The sequence below is a fragment of the Chlorocebus sabaeus genome, chromosome 12 (genome assembly GCF_047675955.1).
Source record: "Chlorocebus sabaeus isolate Y175 chromosome 12, mChlSab1.0.hap1, whole genome shotgun sequence".
Lineage (NCBI taxonomy): Eukaryota > Metazoa > Chordata > Mammalia > Primates > Cercopithecidae > Chlorocebus > Chlorocebus sabaeus.
The window spans coordinates 9,419,046-9,443,140 of NC_132915.1; the positions used below are offsets into that span (position 1 = coordinate 9,419,046).

Consider the following 24,095-nt stretch of genomic DNA (forward strand, 5'->3'; position numbering starts at 1 on the left):
TAGCATTCGCCAAGAATGAACTGAAAGCAGGATCTGTCTCACCATACACTGAGAACTGTAGAATATGCAAGGCACATGGAACTTATTTTCTTATGTATAAAAGCTTGTGTATGCTCCTTATACATCTGTCCTAATGCTTTCCAAACAGTTCTCACTCTAAGCCTCACCAAGACCCAGATGGGGAAACAAAGGCACAGAGGGGTGAGTCACTTGACCAAGTCACAGCATGGGAAAGGGACAGAGTTTTTGTGTCAAATCCAGGAAGTTCACCTCTTGGCTACAGTGCTTCTGATTCACCAGTGATTCCCACATGGTGGTCCCTGGGCCAGTGGCATCAAAATCACCCAGGAACTTGATAGAGATGAAAAGTCACTGGCCTCAACCCAGACCTACTGAATCAGAAACTCTGGGGAATGGGGCCCAGAAATATTTGTTTGAACAAGCTTACCAGGTGATTCTCATGCACACTACAGTTTGAGGAATATTGAACTAGGCCTTTGGAATGAGGTTTTTCTTTACTGAGTGTTTTAGGGGAATTCTTGGGCAAATATCAGAAGAGATTCACTAGAGTCCTTTCTGGGTACAAGTTAATAAATAGGCTTCCTTTCTGAGGTACTGCATGCAATAGTCAGAACTGTAACAAAGTATATTTATGAACGTATTAATAAAAAATGTGTTTACTCTGTGAAAATAATATTCCCCTCAGAAAGGCGTTCATATGAACTTGGTGATTGATCTAATAGGGTACAGTCGGGAAGGGTCAAGAGTCACCCCACAGCTTGTATCTCAGGTCAGCCCACCTCTTTCCATCTCTGCTCCCATCCTGGCCCCAACTACACTCATCTCTCACTCAGAAATCTATAGTGGCTTCCTAACTCGATACCCCTTCTATTCTGAAACTCATTCAAGCTGTTCTTCACATTGAAGTCAGAGTGATTTTTCTGCAAATCTGAGCTTCAGTAAAGCCCTTAAAGAGTTACTGTTGTTCACAGGATACAGAACAAAATGCCTAACAAGGTGTTCCTGACTTTTTAATGATCACGATTCTAACTGGTGTGAGATGGTATCTCATTATGGTTTTGGTTTGCATTTCTGTGATGGCCAGTGATGACGAGCATTTTATGAAAGATATTTTTTTAAAAAACACCCAAATTGATGGGGTGTGGTGGCTCACACTTGTAATCCCAGAACTTTGGGAGGCCAAGGCAAGAGGATCACTTTAGCCCAGGAGTTTGAGGCTGCAATAAGCTATGATAGCTCCACTGTACTCCAGCCTGAGGGACACAGTGAGATCCGGTCTCTTAAAAAAAGATTAAAAAAAAGATCCAAACTGAACTTTTAGTGAACTTGAAGACATAACAATATAAACTATTCAAAATGAAAAAGACAAAAAGAATTTAAAAGAAAAACACAAAAATAGCAACAGTGAGTAGCAGGACTGTTTTATGTGACACTCATATCTCATGTGCAAAGGGCTCCTTAAGCATATTTGATCTGTGGCTTTATCATTTTATCAAATTTGGAGATTTTTCAGTCATTATTTCTTCAAATATTTTTTCTGCCCTTCCCACAACCTCTCTCCTTTAGGGACTCTAGTTACACATATATTATAAGAAATATTGAAAGAAGTCTTCTAGGCAGAAGGAAAATGAAATGAAAACCAGATGAAAATGAATAAACTGTACCAGAAATGATAACTATTAAATACATTGGCAAATATATATATACTTTAGAATTTAAATCTTTTGAAAATATGATTGTTTAATCAAGAGTAATACCAATGTACTATCGAATTCATAACATACGTATAAGTGAATGTATGACAACAAAACCATAAAGACTATGTAAGTGGAAAAGGGCAAATAGAAGTATATTATTTAAGCTTCTTATACTGTCAGTGAACCTGTATAATATGACTTGAAGGTAGACTATGTTAAGTTAAAGATTTTAAACCCTACACCAACTAGTAAAAGAACAAAACAAGGAGTTACAGCTAAAATCCAACAAAGAAGATAAAATGGAACCATAAAAAATTTCAATGAATTTTTAAAAAGGCAAAAATAGAGGAAAAGGGTAACACTGAATAATGTTACAAATAGAAAGCAAATAGCAGGAGGAGATACTTAGACCTAACCACAGCAATAATCATATTAAGTATAAATGGTTTAAATGCACAATAAAAAGTCAGAGATTGTCATATCGAATCAAAAAAACAAGACCTAATAAACGCAAGAAATTCTCTTTAAATATAAATAGACAAACTGATTAAAACTAAAATGTTCAACAACAATACACTGTGCTAACTCTTCTCAAAAAAAGACTGGATGGCCGGGGGCAGTGACTGACACCTGTAATCCCAGCAATTTGGGAGGCCAAGGCAGGCAGGCGACTTGAGGTCAAGAGTTCAAGACCAGATTGGCCAACGCGGTGAAACCCCGTCTCTACTAAAAATACAAAAATTAGTCAGGCATGGTGGTGGTGCCTGTGATCCCAGCTACTTGGGAGGCTGAGGCAGGAGAATCACTTAAACCTAGGAGGCAGAGGCTGCAGTGAGACAAGATAACGCCACTGCACCCCAGCCTGGGTAACAGAGGGAGACTGTCTCAAAACAAAACAAAACAAAAGACTGAAGTGGCTATATTAATATCAGACAAAGTTGATTTCAGAGTAAAGAATATTTCCAGTGATAAAGAAGGAATTGGAAATGACTTTATGCACTCTTGTATTATTTGAAAAAAAATCAAATAATACAACATGTAGCCTATATAGGTACGTGTATATTTGAACATGTACCTATTTAGTAATTTAAATGTTCAATACAGTTTTCTTTAGGCTACTCCCTATACCTAGCATTATGTAGGTATTTAAAAAAAAAAAAAAGGATAAAGAAGTTGGACACGACCCCAGACCTAGGGGAGCAAAATCTGTTAAGAAGACAAGATGCTAACTTTGTTTTTTAAGCTAATAAAAGATGTGTCAGATGTTAATTGAAAAATGGGAGTTCAGAGAAAAGAATATTTCTGGCATCAGAGCAATTAGGGAAAGTTTCTAGAAGAGAGATAAACCCCAAGAGTATGCGCAGATGAAGAGAAAGAGGGAAGAAGAAAAGCATTTTATAATAATTGGAAAATTTTTAATTTATGTGGCTGGATAGGATTTTACTTTGCTTTATTCCTCCTACTTGAGCAGAGAGACCATTTTGGTCTCATTGCTTCCAGGCTTTATGGCTTTTGTGGAGAGTGGTTTGGGTGGATGCAGGGGAACTGCTCTGGTGAACGGGCCATGGCTGTGCAGGCGTTCCAGCAAACTACAGAGAAACAGCAAGGCCCTGGCCGCGTGGAAGACTGCCTGCCTTGGCATCCTTGGAAAGATTGGTGTGGCTTAATGCGAGGCATAAAACAACACATTTTTTTACACCTCATCCCAGGACAATGACTGAGACCAAGACCAAGGTATTACCTCTGTACAGAGATGACGAAGATCAACTGGGCACCAACCACCACCTTGAGAGTGGGTCACCACACAAGCCCCACAAATTTCACCCATCTCCAGGGTGAGGGAGCCCTAAAAGAAATGGAATTACCCTGCTCCACCAGCTGAGAGGAATGAGGCCTGATGTAGATATGAAGCTGAATTACAGGTGATTTTTTAAAAACCTACACATCTGAGTTTTAGGGCTGAGATTTGTGTTCATAACACATATCAGCAGCTCAATCATTAGAATCATTTTCTGATAATAAGATGATTACTCTTTCTTCTTTCTTAGGGACATTGAAGGAGGTCAGTTTGGAGAACCACAGTGTGACACTTACTCTCTCTCCTTTCTGTTTCAGATACACTCAGAGCAGGAAGACAGCAAAGAATAGCAGTGAAAAGCATATTACTTAATCCAACCGCTTACTCACTGCTGAGACCTGGAAATGATGTTCATCAGATACAAAACAGGAGCGATGATAACTCATTACGTTTGTGTGATGATAAACAGAGAAAATACATTGAAGAGCTTATATGAATGGCAGACATGGGACATGCTTCCCAGTGGCTGGCCAGCCTGTCGTCTTCTCCACCATGTGTCCAGAGAAAAGCTCTGTACATCAACCTCTCAATGAATGATGATGGCACCAGTGAAATCAGGGGAGGCAGGAAATCATGTTAGTTTGGTTTATAATGCAAGAAGTTACAGAATACAGAGTCCTCAAAACAAAGAATGTGCTAGTTGTATAACAGGGTCCTTCTTGGGACTCAGCCGGGATTCAAACTATAAAGGAAAATTGGGTGAGCAGGTGGGGGAGTCAAGTGATTCTATTTGCATGAATAAATTTGTGAGATGATACCTTCTTGTCCAGGAACATTGAGCAGTGCTCATGCTGGGTGGATTGTGATTTGGAAACCCTGGGAGATGTCATGCCTGACATCAGCTTTCTCGCAGGTGACAACTGCATCCTCTAACGGCTTCTCAAGTGACAGAGCTCAATGAGTGTAGAAGGGAAAAGTATGAGGATGACCCACGAGCCCAGGGTGGACAGCCTCTGCGGTGGGCAGTGCACTAGCAAGGGAGAGACATTCTGCATCGTGCAGGTATGTGCAAGAACCAAAGAAAATAACTGTCATGAGAATTCTGACCTTATTAATACCCACAGACTAGAGACACCAGGAATCTAAGCTTGTAAAAGCATAAGGGAGCATAAGGGCTGTGTTCTCTTGCCCTTGGGGCACAGCATTTCACCACATTTTGTATTAATTTAACCTTGATGCAGATCGAAGAGCCCCAGTGATTTCCCAATAAAATGCTCCAGTTGCATAAACTTGCTTGACCTTCAGTAGATGCTCATTCTCTATGGTCCACATCTACTGCAGGCTCACATTCTGGCCAGGGAGAATCTTCCGCGTGACTGAAGCAAGAAATCCCACATGATTTGCTTTTTGCCTGGCATGGAGGCACTGTTTGCCCTGGTGACAAAGGACACATAGCCCTGTCTTTCCTCTGGAGGCCACTGGATTCATACTCCATCCTGAGATAACTTTGTATTAATCAAGACCTCCTAACATATCTCTTTTTTGAAAATGACAAGCATGCTGTGATGAGGTTCTCAAGGTCTGGTCACAGGTTTCTCTCAGCACACACGGGGACATGGCAGTGCTCAGCACTGCTTTCTTCTGTCTGGCTCGGGTGCTGTGTTGAGACAGGCACAGCAGCCAAGTGAGTATATCTCTTGCAGTCCTATAGCCTTACCCCTTTTCTTCTCTTCTGTCCCATATCCTTCTCTTTTCTTTCCCCTCATCTCCATTCTTTTCTTTTGTTCCTGTCACTGTTTTCTTCTTTGCTTTTGTCCTGTTTCCTGCTTTCAAAACACATTTATAAAGAGAGCATCCTCTGAGCCAAAAGTGACAAAACTGTTTCACATTCTTTATCTGGTAGCAGGCTGCCGTCTAAAGGGCATTGTAAACACTTCACAGAGCTTCCCTCCCTAAGGGGACTGCCTGATTCTCCGTTATAGAATGTCATTAGCTCCAATGAGTGCTGGTTTCAGTGCTAGAAAATAGCAACTAACGTAAATTATAAAATATTAAAATTAACACCAATAATCTGTCTTGTATTTGCAACATGAATGAATTGGGCTATCATCTTATAATATTCAAGGACACAAAAAGCAAAAATAGCATACCTGATTAAATGATATTTTTCAATAATTTCTTAATTTAAAATAGTCAAGTAGGCAGGCAGAAAGACTACATTTCCCAGCCTCCATTGCAGTTAGGTTGAGACCATGTGACTGAGTTCCAGCTGATGGAAAATAGGTGAAAATCGCATACTTCCAGGTGTGGGATTTTTGTTTGTTTTTTGTTTTTCTGGTTTTGGGTTTTTTTGTTTTTTGTTTTTTGTTTGTTTGTTTGTTTGTTTTTGACAGAGTCTTGCTCTGTTGTCAAGGCTGGAGGCTGGAGGGCAGTGGCATTAATTTAGCTCACTATAACCTCCACCTCCCGGGTTCAAGCAATTCTCCTGCCTCAGCAACCCAAGTAGCTAAGACTGCAGGCGCACACCACCACGTCTGGCTAATTTTTGTATTTTTAGTAGAGATGGGGTTTCACCATGTTGGCCAGCTGCTCTCGAACTCCTGACCTCAGGTGATCTGCTTGCCTCTGCTTCCTAAAGTGCTGGGATTATAGGCATGAGTCACTACGTCCAGCCCAAGGGTGGTCTTTAAAAACATCTCTCACAGGCTTTTTTTACTCCATGCTACAAGATGTAGGAGGATTGCCTAATCCATAATTCATTGTGTGCCAAACAATATATAATTTTAAATTGTGTTAATATCCTGAGATTTCAGGGTTTGTTGTTTGCAAAACAGTATAAGCTATCCTGACTCATACAATGGAAAATTATAATTTAAGCGTCTACTAAAGCTAATAAAAGCCTCAGAATAAAACAAAGAAATAAATCTTCATAATCTTGGATTTGGCACTGGATTCTTAGATATGACACTAAAAAGCAACAGCAACAAAAGAAAAAAATAGATAAATTAGACTTCATCTAATTTTTGTGTATCAAGGCTTATCATCAGGAAAGTGAAAAGACAACCTACAGACCAGGAGAAAATACGTTCAAATCAGATCATAAGATTTTAATATCTAGATTTCATTTACATTTGTTTTGTTTTTTTCTTGCTATTTACTGATTGAAGAAATTGGATCTTTGAGGCCCAGCTGGGACTTGGGAATATAGAAAGAAGTCCTTCAACTCAACAACAAAAAGACAAACAACCCAATCAAAGTATTGTCGAAGGACTTGAATAGTCAACACTCCAAAGGAGATATATAAATGGCCGGTAAGCAGCTGAAGAGATGCTCAACATCACTAATGATTAGGAAAATGAAAATCAAAACCACAATGAGATATCACTTCATACAGGTTAGGATGACTAAGGAAAAACTATCACAAGTGTTGTCAAGAATGTGGAGAAATCAGAATGCTAGGATATTGTGGGCGGGAATGTAAGATGGTGCCGCACTATGGAAAACAGTTTGGTGGTTCTTTAAACAGAATTACCATATAACTCAGCAATTCTACACCTAGGTATATACCCAAAAAATCTGAAAACAAGGACTCAAAGAGATAATTCTATGCCAGTGCTCATTGCAGCACTATTCACGACAGCCAAAACGGGCAAACAAGCCAGGTGCCCATCAACAGATGAGTGGATAAATGAAGTGTTGTTTATGCCTACAGTGGGATATTTATTACTCGGCCATAAAAAGGAATGAAGCTCTGACATATGCAACAACGTGAATGAGGCTTGAAAACATTATACTAAGTGAAATCAGCCAGACCCAAAAGAACAAATACTGTAGATTCCACTTATATGAAATGTTCAGAATAGGACAATCCCTGAAAACAAAAAGTTAAGTTAAAGGTTGCCAAGGGCTGGGGGAAGGGGGAAGAGAAAATTCTTACTTAATGAGTAGAGTTTCTGTTTGGGATGATGAAACAATCATAAATAAATAGTGCTGGTGGTGCACAAGATTGTGAAAGTAATTAATGGCACTAATTGTATACTTAAAATGGCTTAAATGACAAATCATATACAGTATTACATAGAGAGAGAGAAAGAGAGAGAGAGAGAGATTACTGCTCTAAAAAATGGGGGGGAAGTCTATCACTTAAATTTAAATTTGAAGTCGCAGTTTGGATTCATGATGTATTTAATCTTTATATTTTATTTTTCTATTCCCTAGCTCTGTCTACTGAAAAGGCCAAATAACAAAAATCAACACAACAGCAATAAGCATCCTAGCCTAGTACCTAAGTTGTCTCTAAGTACCTTTTCCCCAAAAAAGAAAAAAAAAAAACTAATAACCCTTAAAGAAAGGTGCATTTCAAGATCTGAGCAGGAAATATATAGGACAATCCTGGAATATCTTGTTATAGAAAGAAAAACGCCTCTTATGAGGTCCACTAGAACCATGCCAAATGAGTTCAGGAGGCACCTTGTTAATCTTCCATTTACCAAGGATGGGACCATTTGAACATCAATAAAAATAACTGCAACAATTTTTTTTTTTTTTTTTTTTTTTTTTTTTTTTTTGAGATGGAGTCTCGCTCTGTCACCCAGGCTGGAGTGCAGTGGCCGGATCTCAGCTCACTGCAAGCTCCGCCTCCCGGGTTTACGCCATTCTCCTGCCTCAGCCTCCCGAGTAGCTGGGACTGCAACAATTTGAAGTACATAAAATATGTTTATTCCCATGAGTCCATAATAATACTTAAAAAAAAAAAAAAAAACTTCTTTGCCACACTTAAGGGATGCTAAGAAGCCAATTCATTATTTTGAAAACTAGAAAATAAAAAAGAATCAAACATTTTAATCCTGCTTTTCCTATACAAATGAGATGTCAAAACAACAAAAAGTGTGTGAGGAAACTTTCTCTTTATAGAATTATTCCAGCTTTAAAAATGAAGATGAAAATGAAGAAGAAGAGAAGGAGAACGTGGAGGATGAGAAGGAGAAGAAGGAGGAGAGGGAAGGGGAGAAGGAGAAGGGGAAGAGGAAGAAGAAGAGGAAGAGGAACAAGAAGAAGAAGAAGAGGAGGAGGAGCAGACAGAGGAGGAGGAAAAGGAAGAAGAAGATGAAGAAGAAATATTGATAGGACAGACACAAACAAATGGCTGAACGGTGGCACTGTTTCCTGAGGTGGGGCACACTAAGGTGAGGAGCAAGGCAGAGAGAAGGCATGAGTTCTGTTAAGGATTATATTCACCTGCTTCAGTTGTCGTTACAAAGGACCACAGATGGGCTGTTGGGGGAGTTGCTGAAACAACAGAAATCTACTGTCTCATAGTCTTGAAGGCTGGATGTCCAAAATCAAGATGTTGGCAGGGTTGGTTTCTCTAAGGCCTCTCTCCTTGGCTTGCAGATCACTGTCTTCTTCCTGTATACTCACATGGTCATCCCTCTGTGTGTGTCTGTGTCCTCATCTCCTCTGCCTATAACACACCAGTCAGGTTGGATTAGAGTCCACTGGAAGGATCTCATTTTACCTTAAACACCTCTTTAAAGATCCTGTCTCCAAATACATCACATTCTGAATTACTGAGGGTTAAGACTTCAAAATATGATTTTTTTTTTTTTTTTTTTTTTGGTTGGGGGGATGCACTTCAGCCCACAACAAGGACATGCTTCCTTTAAGATCCAAATGAAAATGTTTATCAGGCCATTGTACCATGAAGCCTAGAGCACAGAAGAGAGGACTGTGCTGGGAGGGGACTGTGCTGGGAGACAGAGAGTCTGAGAGGGAAACTAATTGAGAAGTGCAGGTGGCTGTAGGAAACCCCAACCCAGGACAAGCTGGGTTGGGGGTGGTGAGTCAGAACACTCAGATCATCATGCCTGCTCAATGCCATTCTCCAGCAACAGGAAGGAGGGCTCCTCAGAGAAATATCTGGTCCCAGGTCTGGTGCAGGGAACACATAAGATGAGCCTGGAGGGTCACACAGCCCTGAAAATTAAGGAAGTGTTAGAAGAGGATGGAGACACAGCAAGAGGACCCAGGAGCCAGCTGAAAAAGGCATCCACTGGTCAAATTTGGAATAATTTGAACTAAATAGTGATAATGAGGGATTATAACCTATATCATAGACAAGGAATCCATGCACCCACACAGATATGAGCAAATAAATATGGGAGAAGGGCCAGCTCTTCCTTGCAGGGCAATGCCAACTCATATATGCAAAAGGAATGACAGAATTAGAAAACCACTTGGCACCCACAACTGTAATGACTGTTTTAGGCAAAAATCATCAGAAGATGCTAAAATCAACTGGCAAATGTGTGATAAGAAGCAGGATATTTGCATAGTCTCAAAGTATCACCTCCCAAGATTCTCATTAATGACAAAGGGGAAAATAGGAACTTAGCAGTGAAGAAACCTGTGGTACTGTGTTCACCAAGTAACTGTCGCTACCATCACCAGCGATGGGGCAAGTTGCTACCACGTTGCTCCTGATCTGACACAGCACCACTTCTGTTGTATCTCTGCCAAAAATGCATGAACTGTATGCTCACACACGCATCACAAACACACACCGCACACACACGTGCACACACACACACACACGTTCTGCAGAAACATCAGGCAAACCCATTTGGAGGGATATTCAACAAAATAATGAACACCACTCTTCACAAACATCAAAGCCATGGAAGATTAAAAAAAAGACTAAAGAACTATTCCAGATTAAAGGACGTCAAGGAGACAGGACAACGAAAAGCAATGTGGGATGCTGGATCAGAAAAATAACAATAGTGCGACACCTAGAAAACCTGGAATAAGGTCTGTAGATTAGACAATAGAATGGTATTGATGTTAATTTCCTGCTTTGATAGTTGCACTATAGTTACAAAAGAAAATACCCCTGGGTTTTGAATATGCACAGTTAAGTGTTCCAATAAGGGAACCACATGTCTGTAATTTATTCTTAAATACGTCAAAAAAAAAAACCTGTGAACTATACACACGAACAAGTGTGCACACATACACACACGCACACAGGGGACTGGGATGAGAACCAAATACACGGTAACGTTATACTATTTTTTGCAATTTCTTGTAAGTCCAAAATTATTTCAAAACGAGAAATTGTTAAAAGGAAAGAAATGACAGCAGCAATAACAAAACAGGGTGGGATGTGTGGAAGTACCCGGTGAGCTCCTGTGTTGCTCTAGTTCTCAACCTGAAACAGCTTATCATGTACATGCAGCTGTAATGAAACAACTAATTCAAACAAAATTCTTCTTGTCATTAAAGGCAGGCATCTGGTGGACCTTCTTCTTCTTAGATTGTGATTCTAAAGCTCAAACCATTCCTCACTGGTCTGAAAAGTGAGTCAATTGCCAAAGCCTCCTGAACCTGGGTGTGGGAGGGTTCTGCTTCTAGAGAAGTGATTTCCTTTCCTTTCAAAGCAGCTGGCTAATGACCACATGCCCCTCTAGGTATGAAGACAGGGGAGCAACTGACCTTGGAAGGGAAAACTAGGAACCATAACACAGTTTCTTATCTCCTCATATCCTTGGCCTCATTTGATCAATCCAAGTAGTTTCCAGCCTTTGAACATGGCCAGGACAGCCCAGAAACCAAGTTCCCATTTTTGGGCAAAGAGCTGAAAGAGTTTCCAAAGGTGAATTGCCAGGTCACCTTCCTCCTCCTCTCTCCTCCAGCTGCTTAGAGGAGTAGAAGTTAAAAGCTGGTTAAGTAACTAATATTAAAAAATAATTTGGAGAATCACAAAGATTCTCACACAAGAGGACTTCACATCGCATAGTCCAACTCTGATTTTCTAGATGAAGAAGCCGGAAGCCCATTGAAGCAAAACAGTTTGTTCAAAGTTACTCTGGTCGGGGCAGGCCAAGACAAGAGATTGTACCAGGGGCCATAGGGCATACAGAGGACACCTGACCCAGATTGGGGGTCATTAGAGAAAAGTCTCTGGAGAAAGAAAGCAGTGAGACAGAATCCTAAGGAATTCAACAGAGGGAACTAACACATGTCCTAAGGAGACGGATTCACAGCCCAGAGCTGGGAAAGCAAGGCAGGGTGCAGGACACAAGCAGCAGCCCCCTACATGTGGCCTGTGGGCAGATAAACCCGCAAGGAGCCGCAGAGTCCGGGGCCCGGGGAGGGATTGGGGCTCGATCTGGAGGACATGGGGAGCCTTAGAGGAGTTCAAGCCAGAACTTTCATTCTCACATTCCACTCTGCGCTCCGGGCAAGGTATGGCATTGTTGCTCCTCCTTCACTCCACCTAGGCTTAGAGTTCTTGACACCAGCTCTAGACCAAGAGGGAGGTCTCCAGAAGAGAGACTGGGATGAGCTCTGGACCCTGAACTGGTCAGTCTCTGTCACTCCTGGGGTCTTCTGTCCCTGTCTGGTGTGCCCTTCCAATGGCTGGGCCTTGGGTGGCCACTCCTGTGGTGTCAGCTTCCAAATGCTGGTTATTTATCACATACATCACACACACCCTTCACACCTTGCACATGCACACACCTGATAACCAAGATGAGTGACTAAAGTACCAAGGCTTATTAAGTCAGCTTTAGGGCATGTCTGGAAAAAAAGAAAAATGAGCCACAGGCACATCTGTGGCTGTTTTTCCAAAGATGTTTTCAGGAGACTTAGTATTTATACATTTCCTTAAATTGAGGGATGGCAGACAGAAAGAGGGGCAGGTAGGTAGTAAAGCAAATGGTTACATTCCTGTTAGACTTTAGTTAGTGCCCAGTTAATCTGCATTTCACATAAGAAAAGGTGAATGTTTGAAGGGAAAAATAGGGAGTAAAGGAAAGTGAATTATGCAGCCACCTCTGGGTAGGAGGGAGGAGTCTTCATTCCGAACCTGGGAAGATAAGCTTGTAATTGACATTATCAATATGGAATGAGTAGACTTTAGTTTTAGGAGCTAGACTTAGATTGTACACCTAAAATTACAATGGGCATGCCCTTGTTTATGGGAGGCCAGCAAAAAATTTACTCCTGAATGATCTGTGGGGCAGCCCATGATAGATCCCTGAGGCTTCCTACCTGTCCATGGGGACCTGGCTAGTGCACAATGCTAGAGCTATTCACTTGGAAGCTGGTGTTGCATGGCTCAGCCTCCCTGCTTCAGTTTGGGAGTCGTGGTATTTTTTATTTTCCTTTACACACCATACACAATAGGCACACTATACACACACCACACATACATCACACACACACACACACACACACACACACATGTCCTCAGTCACATACTTGCTCTTTCTCTTCCTCTTTCTTACTATTTCTCTTACCCTCTTCCTACTAGTTTCCTGAGAGCTTCCTCTTCATTACTAAAGGGGGACCCTTACAGATGGGTAGACTGAGGTTGCTTCTGCTGCCCTCTCTGGCCCCTCTTTCCTGACCAATTCCTGCTCTCTGAGCCCAGCACCTTTGTGAGACTGAGTGCCCAGTGCTGCCATGCTGCCAGCCAAGAGCTGGGGTGGGCAAGGTTCTCTCCTTCTCTTGGCTGAGAATGAATATGCCCAACATCCCAAACCTGCCCTCACCCTGTGCCCTTTACTGACACATAGGGACTCAAAGCCACTTTGTCTCTGGGCACCTTATTCCTACCTGCAGGGAGCTTTTCATAAGCTGATGACCATGCAGTAATACTGGAGTCACTCCCAGCCCAAATCACCAAGTAGAGATGCAAGCCAGCTCCTTCTCTCACACAAGGGAAATTTCAACTCATTGAGATACTCAAAATGGATGCCCTGGGCTTTTCAAAATTTTGATGCAATATTCAATTTTGTTTAAAAGTCATACATACAGATATGCATGAATATATATACTGTATATATAGATAGGGTTAGAAAAAGTTATTGGAAGAACATACACTAAAACACATGTTTGAGCAGTAGTAGATTTACAAGTGATTTTTTAATGCCCTGTTTTATTCGATTTTGGTATAATAAATATGCAACAGTTTTAGAATCAGAAAAGACATGACATAAAAATTGCCCATGAGACTAGAACAAGTAGAAGAAAGAATTTTAGGGCTTGAAGACAAGGCTTTAGGATTAACCCAATCAGAAAAGACAAAGAAAAAAAGAATCAAAATAAATAAAGTCATCAGGAAATACGGAATTTTGTAAAACAGCGAACTCTAAGAATAACTGGTGCTCCTTAGGAAGAAAAGAAGTCTAAAAGTTTGGAAAACTTATTTGAGAGAATAATTGAGGGAAACTTCCCTGGTCTTAGATACTTCCTTGGTCTGAGAGATCTAGATATCCAAATACAAGAAGCTCAAAGAACTCCTGGGAAATGCATTGCAAAAAGATCATCACCAAGGCACATAGTCGTCAGGTTATCTAAAGTCAACATGAAGGAAATAATTTTAAGAGCTGTGAGACAAGAGCATCAGGTAATCTACAAAGGAAAACCTATCAGTCTAACAGCAGATTTCTCAGCATAAGCCTTACAAGCCAGAAGAGACCCAGGACATATCTTTAGCCTTCTTAAACAAAATAATTGTCAGTCAAGAATTGTGTATTCAACAACACTAAGCTTCATAAATGAAGGAGAGATGAATTATTTTTCAGACAAACAAATGCTGAGGGAATTTGCCACTACCAAACCAACACTACAAGAAATGCTGAAAGGAGTTCTAAACCTTGAAACAGAAGCTCAGCATAAACTAAGATAGAACCTCCTTAAGGCATACATTTCAAAGGGCCTATAAAACAATAACACAATGTAAAAACAAAGTATTTAGGCAACAACTAACAAGATAAATAGAACAGTACCTCATATCTCAGTATTAAAGTTGAATGTAAGTGGCCTAAATGCTCCACTTAAAAGATACAGAATGGCACAATGGATAAAAAAAATCACCAACCAAATATCTGCTGACTTCAAGAGACTCACCTAACACATAAGGATTCATATAAACTTAAGATAAAGGGGCGGAAAGAGATATTTCACGCAAATATAAACTAAAAGCAAGCAAGAGTAGCTATTCTCATATCAGACTAAACAGACTTTAAAGCAACAACAATAAAAAAAAAAAAAGAAAGACAAAGAAGGGCATTATATAATGATAAAAGGATGAGTCCAACAGGAAGATATTACAATCCTAAATTTGTATGCACTCAACACAGGCACTCCCAGATTTATAAGGCAATTACTACTAGACCTAAGAAATAAGATAGACAGCAACACAATAATAGTGGGGGACCTCAATACTCCACTGATAGCATTAGACAGATCATCAAGACAGAGGGTCAATGAAGAAACAATGGATTTAAACTATACCCTAGAACAAATGGACTTAACAGATATTCACAGAACATTCTACCAAACAACTGCAGAATATACATTCTTCTCATCAGCACATGAAACATTCTCCAAGATAGACCATATGATAGACCACAAAACAAGTCTCAATAAATTTAAGAAGGTAGAAATCATATAAAGTATCTTCCCAGACCACAGTAGAATAAAATGGGAAATCAACTCCAAAGGGAACCCTCAAAACTATGCAGATACATGGAAATTAAATAATCTGCTCTTAAATAATTTTTTGGTTAACAATCAAATCAAGATGGAAATGTAAAAATTACTTGAAATAAATTATAATAGTGACACAACTTACCAAAACCTATGGGATACAGCAAAAGTGGTACTAAGAAAAACGTTCATAGCATTCAATGCTGACATCAAAACATCTGAAACAGCACAAATAGACAATCTAAGGTTATACCGCAAGGAACTACAGAAACAGCAACAAACTAAACCCAAACCCAGGATCAAAAAGAAAAAGCAAAGATAAGAGCAGAACTAAATGAAATTGAAAGAAAACAACAACAACAACTACAAAAACAACACGACGGCTGGGTGCAGTGGCTCATGCCTGTAATCTCAACACTTTGGGAGGCCACAGCAGTCAGATCACTTGAGCTCAGGAGGTTGAGAAGAGCTTGGCCAGCATGGTGAAACTCGTCTCCAAAAGAATATAAAATAATTTTGTATTTTTTTGTAAAAATACAAAAATTATCCAGGCATGGTGGTGCACACCTGTCATCTTAGCTACTTGGGAGGCTGAGACAGGAGAATCACTTGAACCAGGGAGGCAGACATTGCAGTGAGTCGAGGTCAGGCCACTGTGCTCCAGCCTGTGTGACAGAGGGAGACTCAGTCTCACAAAAAGAAAAAAAATACAAAAGAGAAATGAAACAAAAAGCTGTTTCTTTGTAAAGATAAACAGAATTGATAGACCATTAGCAAGATGAACCAAGAAAGGAAGAGAAAAGATACAAATAAGCTCAATTAGAAATAAACTGGAGATATTACAACCAATACCACAGAAATACAAAAGATCATTCAAGGGTACTATGAACAGCTTTATGCACACAAACTACAAAATCTAGGGAAAATGCATAAATTCCTGGAAATATGCAACCTTCCTAGATTAAGTCAGGAATAAATAGAAATGCTGAACAGACCAATAACCAGCAGCAATATTGAATTGGTAATTTTTTAAATGCCAACAACAAAAAAAAAGTTCAGGACCAGATGGATTCACAGCTGAATTCTGTCAGACATTCAAAGAATAATTGGTACCAATTCTACTGAAACTATTCCAAAAGATAAAGAGAATCCTCCCTAAATCATTTTATGAAGCCAGTATCACTCTAATACCAAAACCAGGAAAAAAATAAAATAAAATAACAAAAAAAGAAAACTACAGACCAATATCCCTGACAAATATAGACCTAAAAATCATCCACAAAATACTAGCTAACTGAATCCAACAGCATATCAAACAGATAATACATCATGATCAAGTGGGTTTCATACCAGAGATGCAGGGATGGTTTAACATACACAAGTCAATAAATGTGATACATCACATGAACAGAAATTTTTTTAAAAAACCATATGATCATCTCAATATGCAGAAAAAGCATTTGACGAAATCCAGTAATGCTTTATGATTAAAAAAAAAACCCCTCAACAAAATAGACATAGAAGGGACTTACCTCAAAGTAATAAAAGCCATATATGGCAAACCCACAGCCAACATTATACTGAATGGGGAAGAGTTGAAAGCATTCCCCTGAGAACGAGAACAAGACAAGAATGCCCACTTTCACCCCTTATATTCAACGTAATACTGGAAGTCCTAACCAGAGCAATCAGACAAGAGAAAGAAATAAAGGGCATCCAAATTGGAAAAGAGAAAGTCAACCTGTTGCTGTTTATTGATGATATGATTGTATACCTAGAAAACCCTAAAGACTCACCCTGAACGTTCTTTAGATTTGATAAATGAATTCAATAAAGTCTCAAAATACAAAAATCAATGTACACAAATCAATAGCACTGCTATACACCAACAATGATCATGCTGAGAGTCAAATCAAGAAATCAATCTCTTTTACAACAGCTGCCAAAAAAAAGTAAAATATGTAGAAATGTACTTAACCAAGGAGGTGAAAGATCTCTACAAGGAAAACTACAAAACACTGCTGAAATAAATCATAGAGGACACAAATGGAAACAATCCCATGCTCATGGATAGAAAGAATCAATATTGTGAAAATGACCACATTGCCAAAAGCAATCTACACATTCAATGCAGTTCCTATCAGAATGCCATTGTCATTCTTCATAGAACTAGAAAACAATACTAAAATTCATATGGAACAAGAAAAGAACCTGCATAACCAAAGCAATACTAAGCAAAAGGAAAAAATCTGGAGACATCACATTACCCAATGTCAAATTATACCACAAAGCTATAGTTACCTAAACAGCAAGGTACTGGTATAAAAATAGGCATGTCAGTCAATGGAACAAAACAGAGAATTTATAAATAAAGCCAAATACTTAGAGCTAGCTGATCTTCCACAAGCATACAAAAACATAAATTGGGGCAAGACACCCTGTTCAACAAATGGCGCTAGAAAAAACTGGCAAGCCACATGTAGAAGAATGAAACTGAATCCCCATCTCTCACCTTATAGAAAAATCAACTCAAGATGGATCAAAACCGTAAATCTAAACCAGAAATTATAAAAATTCTAGAAGATAACATTGGAAAAATTCTTTTAGACAATGGCTTAGGCAAATAATTCATGACTAAGACCCCAAAAGCAAATATGACAAACTCAAAAATGAATAGACAGAACCTAATTAGACTTAAAACCTTTAGCACAGCAAAGGAAATAATCAACAGAGTAAACAAACAACCCACAGAGTGGGATAAAATATTCATTAACTATGCATCCAACAAAGGATTAATATCCAGAATCTACAAAGAACTCAAATCAGTAAGGAAAAAACAATCCCACTAAAAAATGGGCAAAAGACATGAATAGACAATTCTCAAAATAAGATATACAAACAGCCAACAAACAAACATATGAAAAAGTGCTCAACCAGGAAGAAATTGAGTCCCTGAACAGGCCAATAATGAACTCTGAAATTAAATCAACAATAGATAGTTTACCAACCAAAAAAACAAAAACAAAAACCCGGGACCTAATGAATTCATAGTCAAATTCTACCAGATGTACAAAGAAGAGCTGGTACCGTTCCTACAGAAACTATTCCAAAAAATTGAGGAGAAACTTCTCCCCAACTCATTCTATGAGGCCAGCATCATCTTGATACCTTGAACATTGATGCAGTGTTCATCAAATCAGCAATAGCTCAACAAAATACTTGCAAACTGGATCCAGTAGCACATCAAAAAGTTAATCCAGTCTAGGCGCAGTGGCTCATGCCTGTAATCCCAGCACTTTAGCAGGCCAAGGCAGGGGGATTGCCTGAGCTCAGGAGTTTGAAATTAACCTAGGCAACATGGCGAAACCCTGTCTCTACTAAAAATACAAAAATTTAGCTGGGCGTGGTCAGGGGCCCCTCTAATCCCAGTTACTCAGGAGGCTGAGGCAGGAGAATTGCTTGAACCCAGGAGGCAGAGGTTGCAGTGAGCCGAGATCATGCCACCGCACTCCAGCCTGGGTGACAGAGCAAGATTCTGTCTCCAAAAAAGAAAAAAAAGTTAATCCACCATGATCAAGTAAGCTTCACCCCCAGGATGAGAGGTTGGTTCAACACACTCAAAACAATAAGTGTGATTCATCACATAAACAGAACTAAAGACAAAAACCACATGATTATCTCAATAGATGCAGAAGAAAAGGCTTTTGACAAAATTCAACACCCTTCATGTTAAAAACACTCAATGAACTAGGTATTGAAGGAAGATACCACAAAATAGTAAGAGCCGTCAATTATAAACCCACAGCAAATATTATATTGAATGGGCAAAAGTTGGAAGCATTCCCCTTGAAAGTGGCATGAGACAAGGATGCCTCTCTCACCACTTCTATTCAACATGGTATTGGAAGTCCCAGCCAGAGCAATCAGGCAAGGGAAAGAAATCAAGGGCATAAAATAGGAAAAGAGGAAGTCAAACTACCTCTGTTTGCAAACGACATGATTTTATACCTAGAAAACCCCACAGTCTCAGCCCAAAAGTACCTCCAGCTGATAAAACAACCTCAGCAAAGTTGCAGGATACAAAATCAATACAAAAATCACCAGCATTCCTATACACCAACAACAGCCTAATCAGAAAAGCCATCCCATTCATAACTGCCACAAAAAGAATAAAATACCTAGGAATACAGCTAACCAGGGAGGTGAAAGATCTCTACAATGGGAATTACAAAACATTGCTCAAAGAAATCAGAGAAGATACAAACAAATGGAAAAACATTCCATGCTCATGGATAGGAAGAATCAATATCATTAAAATGGCTATACTGCCCAAAGCAATTTATAGATTCAATGCTATTCCTATCAAACTACCAATTACATTCTTCACAGAACTGGAAAAAAAACTATTTTAAATTCACATGAAACCAAAAAAGAGCCCAAATAGTCAATGCAATCATAAGCAAGAAGAACAAAGCTAGAGGCATCACATCACCTGACTTCAAACTATATTACAAGGCTACAGTAACCAGAATAGCATAGTACAGGTACAAATGCAGGCAAATAAACCAATGGAACAGAATAGAGAGCCCAAAAATAAGATCACATATCTACGACCATCTGATCTTTGACAAAACTGACAAAAACAATCAATGGGGGAAGGACTCCCTATTCAATAAATAGTGCTGGGATAACTGGCTAGCCACATGCAGAAGATTGATACTGAACCCCGACATCATATACAAAAATTAACTCAACTTGAATTAAAGACTTAAATGTAAAACCCAAAACCATAAAAACCCTGGAAAACAACCTAGGCAATACCATCCTAGACACAGGAAAATTGACAAATGTTATCTAATTAAATTTAAGCGCTCCTGAACAGCAAAAGAAATTATCAACAGAGTAAACAGACGACCTACAGAATGGGACAAAATATTTGCAAACAAAGCATCTGACAAAGTCTAATATCCAGCATCTGTAAGGAACCTAAACAAATTTACAAGAGAAAAACAACCCCATTAAAAAGTGGGCAAAAGACATGAACAGACACTTCTCAAAAGAAGACATACATGCAGCCAACAAGCATATTTTAAAAAGCTCAACATCACTGATCATTAGAGAAATGCAAATCAAAACCACAATGATATACCATCTCACGCCAGTCTGAATGGCCACTATTAAAAAGTCAAAAAATAACACAGGCTGGTGAGGTTGCAGAGAAGGGAACACTTGCAGACTGTCAGTGAAAGTGTAAATTAGTTCAACCATTGTGGAAGGCATTACGGCAATTCCTCAAAGAGCTAAAAGCAGAACTATAACTCAACCCAGCAATCCCGTTACTGGGTATATATACCCAGAGGAATATAAATCATTCTACCATAAAGACAGATGTATACAAATGTTCATTGCAGCACTATTCACAATAGCAAAGTCATGGAATCAACCTAAATGTCCATCAGTGACAGACTGGTTAAAGAAAATGTGGTACATATACACCACGGAATACTATGCAGTCATAAAAAAGAATGAGACTATGTCCTTTGTGGGAACATGGATGGAGTGGGAGGCTCTTATCCTTAGCAAACTAACGCAGAAACAGAAAACTAAATACTGTATACTTACAAGTGGGAGCTAAATGATAAGAACTTATGAACACAAAGAAGGAAATAACAGACACTGGGGTCTGCTTGAAGAGGGAGCATGAGAGGAGGGAGAGGAGCAGAAAGATAACTATTGGGTACTTGGCTTAATACCTGGATGAAGAAATAATATGTAAAACGAACCCCCATGACACGTTTGCCTATGTAGCAAACCTTCACATGTACCCTCAAACCTAAAATAAAAGTTTAAAAACTAATAATAAATTGTAAAATAGTCATACAATAAAACACCAAAAGAAGAGCATAACTTAACTACTGCTAATTGCAGCAACTTGAATGAATGTCATGAACATATTAAATAAAAATACTCGACAGTAAATAGAAAAGAAAAATTACTCAACACCACTAATCATTTGGGAAATGATTATTTAAACCACCTTACTCCTGCAATAATTGCCATAAGTAAAAAGTCAAAAATGTGGTGAAAAGGGAAAACTTTTACACTACTGCTGGAAATGTAAATTAATACAACCACTCTGGAAAACGTACGGAGATTATTTAAAGAACTAAAAGCGTAGCTATCATTCGATCCAGCAATCCCACTACTGGGTATCTACCCAAAGGAAAAGAAGTCACTATATGAAAAAGACACTTGCACACACATGGTTATAGCAACAAAATGTGCAATTGCAAAGATATGGAACCAACCTAAATGCCCATGGACAAACAAGTAGATGAAGAAAGTGTATATACATAGCATGGAATGCTTCTCAGCCATACAAAGGAATGAAATAATGTCTCTTGCAGCAACTTAGATGGAGCTGGAGGCCATTATTCTAAGTGAAGTAACTCAGGAATGGAAAACCAAATATCGTATTTGCTGCTTATAAGTGGGAGCTAAGCTATGAGGACTCAAAGACACAAGAATGGTATAATGGACTTTGAGGACTCAGCAGGGAAGGCTGAAAGCGGGTACGGGATAAAAGACTACGTACTGGGTACAGCGTACACTGCTCAGGTGACAGGTGCCCTAAAATCTCAGAAAACACCACCAAATAACTTATCCTTGTAACGAAGAACCACCTGTACCCCAAAAAATATTGAAATAAAATTGTTTTTAATGTCTCATCATTTTAATTTAATTGGAAAGAAAATCATGTTGCATTTTTAAAGTTTATTTTCAGGAAAACATTGACCATGACTTTATCTTCATTCCATGAAGGTTCAATGAGAGGGTAATGATTATAAAAATAGTGGCTATGTCCAGATAATATCTGGATGATTGGTATCCCAAGCTGGTACTTTTCCAAAATATTTCTGAAAACTGGACTAAGGCCCACGACTTGGTGAAAACAAAAAAATGTTGATCTTTTAGGGACTTTGATTCCAAATAAGGGCTTTGATTTATAATAAGGATATTATAAAAATTTATATTATCTTGAACAGCAGTTAGTTGCTCAATGAATATGTTCATGTTTTCTAGGAGAAAAGAGTTTTGCCTTATAATCATCTTTAAAACAAATATTTCTTGAAAGAACCCTGCAAAAATATTTTGAGTCACATGGAAACCTCAATGATAAACATGCAAACGGTACAATAATGTGGTTTACATTCTGCTGGTAAACGTGCTAGGGATGAGCCAAGGGCATTGAAAATGTGTAAATATTCACAATGAGCTCACTCCTCCCACCCAGGAAAATTCTTGGTCCACTGTCTACAACTTCAGGAAATGCGTGGAAACTGATTCCTGAGGCTGGTGAAACGGCTTCTAAGGTCAACCTCTTCTGAGTCCATACACATAACTCCAGAGCATGTTCCTTAACAGCAAATGGGCTCTGGGGTCTGCAAACAGATGCTTGCACCAGTGACATTCTCTGTTTCTTCTCTCTTCCTGTCCCTGTTCTTTCTCTAGCCCTGTCTTTTTCCAATTATTTTGTCTCTTACTATTAGTATCTACAGAGACAAAATACTGTTGTGATTTTCTTGCAATGGTAGGGACAAATACCTGAATTAGTCAAATAATGGAGTCATTAGCATATTGCTTGAAGTTGTATTATCCAGACCATTGCCTCAGGAATTCACTTGTGGATAGCCGTAGGCTTTATAGCTCAGAGGTTTAGAACCACAACTTCCAAGTTGTAGTTTTTTTTCCCCAGTGCTTCACCAAAATTAGAGAACAACGCATTTTTCTCCAGTAAAGTGGTTCTCAAAGTATGGTCCAGGGACTCCAGGAGTCTCCAAGATCCTTTCAAGGGATTCATGAAGTCAAAACTATTTTCATGGTAACACTAAGACATTATTTGTCTCATCCTCTTATAAGTCTAGAATGGAATTTTCCAGAGGCTACATGATGAGTGACATCACGACAGACTGAGTGCAGAGCCAGCTATGAGAATCCAGCTGTCTTCTATTAAGGTAGGCATTAAAGATATTTTTAAAATGTAAAACAATGCCATTCATCTCCCTAAATAGCCTTTATTTTGGAAAATGTAGTTATTTTTATAAAAAGATTTTATTTATATTAACATGTAATGGTTTATATTCTTATTTTTAAATAAATAAGTTAATTTTTAGATTTATTTGTTTTAATTTCTAAAACAATAAATATCAATAGCTATGATCCACATAAACAAAAGCTATTTGGGATCCTGAATTATGTTTAAGAATGTCAAAGAGGAATGACAGAAAAATTGATTACTGCTTTTCTAGTACAATTTAAAACAAACAACTTTATTAAATTAGCTTATTTTATTTTGGCCTTGTCTGACAGAATCTCTTTGAGGCTAGATATGGCAGCTTTGTAAGGTGTCCACTTGGCCAGGCTGAACCACATTTCCACAGTTGCCTTTCTCATGTGTTTCTGGCCAGAGGGAGCCAAAGAAAGACTCTAGTGCAGTATTTGAAGCACAGACATGAAGCAGCCACCATCTTGTAACTCACCTTACCATATCTGCTTCCAGGAAATAGCCACTTCAAGTCATTCACATGCCTTTGGTATTCACCCCTCATCTGCGGATGCACCTCCTTGGTGCGAGGCACAGCCAGGCCTCCTGCTGCTCCACCTTCCCCCCAGTCCTCCTTCAGGTTCTCTGACTGCTGGGCCAGCTGTGTGTGATGAAAGACCTGGCTCCTCCAGGACATGCAGACCATCAAGGGCAGAGGGAAAACAATAAAGGGTCTGCGTTTCTATCTGTTCTCCCGGGCTCCAGCTGATGCATTTCATCTCCTTCTTGCTCTCCCCATTTCATATTCATCTTATTTTCCAGGTACCCTTTCTCTGGGTACCTTCAAGCTCCAGCACCAAATATGAAGGTGACTGCCATCACTAGCTCCCACCCCTACCTAAGGTCAAATCTCTGAATGGCATATAACACACTAGAGCAATTAAGAGGATCTAACTAAAGGTAGGGAAGGAAAAATGTGTGTACAGAGACAGGAAGTCATGGACACAGTTATATTGAAAGATACAATGACCTCCTC

At 39.1% G+C, this 24,095-nt stretch overlaps 1 long non-coding RNA gene across 1 annotated transcript; it reads left to right on the forward strand.

Moving 5' to 3' along the window:
• Positions 1-24,095, forward strand: LINC02843 (long intergenic non-protein coding RNA 2843). The gene is made up of 4 exons (XR_005240249.2): positions 1-201; positions 3,834-4,578; positions 22,941-23,030; positions 23,882-24,095. It is a non-coding gene; the product is annotated as a long intergenic non-protein coding RNA 2843 (long non-coding RNA).